Genomic DNA, 1587 nt, shown 5'->3' on the forward strand with positions numbered 1-1587 from the left:
TAAAAAAAAATGATTTTGCATGATATGTCCCCTTTAAGCATGAATGCGTGTATTTTCATTGTGCTCCAGCTGTCCTCAACAGTCCCCAAACAGCACAGCCTGTATAGCATCAAACTTTAGTGCTGGCTTCACATGAACACATTCAGTCAACAAGCTTCCTGTCCTCTGCTAAATGAACTCAATTCGGGGGCCCCAGTTGAACAGCTAAGTCAAGCAAACTGCCACTCAAAAATGAATTTCCACTATATTCAACGACTCTGAAAAACTTCCCTAGCAGCTTAAATGTTAAAATGATATGCTGGTAATTGCACACAGCTGTTGATAATCAGTGACTTGAAGTTTGGCAGGTTTAACCCTAAAACAACAGACGGTACAAGCGATTATGAAAGTAAAGATATTGTGCAAAATAAGCAAGTTTTTAAGTGTATTGAATTAGCTCCCAGTTAGCTTCACTCCTCTGACAACTTCTCACAAATTCTTTAAACTAAAGTCGCTGTCACTGCTGTCTGTTGCAGGTAAGACAYTAAATGATTAATTTAACCTTATGTAACAATGTTGAAGTATTCTTGTTCATATCTTTGGTTACAGCTGTATTTATTTGTCAAGGTGTCTAATGTCCATTTATTTCCTAAAATGAAGAAAATAGTTTTGTTTTGTAACTGATTAGAATTTTGTTTATTTGATATCAATTAGATTTTAAATATGAAGCTTTTGTTAGTTTTTTTAAAGGCCAAAAAAACATGGTTTCAACTATTTTAATTTGAATTGTTAAATATCCCTCTGTATTTGTATTTTTGACAATCATACAGTTCACACATGTACTTTTACTGTAGTTGAACACAAAACGTGTCCCAGCAGTTTATCAATTTGAATGTGCTGCAAAGAAAATCACAGTAAATTTTGTTTTGTTTCATTAATTTTATTAAGTTAATTTATCCCACAGGCAATAATTAAACCCACTAAAGTCAGCAGTGCAACTGATAGTTGTAAGTCCCATGGAAGGATTTATTCCAGTTATTTAGTTCATTTTAAGTAAATAATCACTTTTAAATGTCTACCTATGTACGTCTAAGGATTTGTTTTACTTCAACATGACCTCCAGTACAGAAAGGATGYGAGTACGAACAAACCACTTGTACACAAGACTGTGAACTTTTATCAATTTCAAGTATGTTTTTACTTGGCAAAAAAACAATGTAGTGCCTTTTTTGTTTCTTATCCTTGGTCAGCTTTTTATAAAACAAACAGAAATTTCTATTCAAAAGAAGAGCCGTACCGCTACAGAAGGTTTACATGCAAATTGACCAATAGAGGCCTTGTCTTTGTCATGTGTCTGAATATTTTTTGCACAGATGTTTTGTATTGCAAGTTCATTTATTAAATGATGATGTTTGATTTTTGTCTTTGGAGTTGTACTGTTTGTAATAGGATAAGGAGTCCACTAGGCGTCACTAAAGCGTCAAGTCTGTGGGTTGATTCACCATTCATTTCCTGTTTTGTTTTTTTTTTTACTTTCGTCTACTGTTTTATTTTAATCATTCATATATTTAAAAAATAGCTTAATCGGGAATATTATGACTTTTATAC

The sequence above is a fragment of the Austrofundulus limnaeus genome, unplaced genomic scaffold (genome assembly GCF_001266775.1).
Source record: "Austrofundulus limnaeus strain Quisiro unplaced genomic scaffold, Austrofundulus_limnaeus-1.0 Scaffold113, whole genome shotgun sequence".
In the NCBI taxonomy this organism is placed as follows: domain Eukaryota; kingdom Metazoa; phylum Chordata; class Actinopteri; order Cyprinodontiformes; family Rivulidae; genus Austrofundulus; species Austrofundulus limnaeus.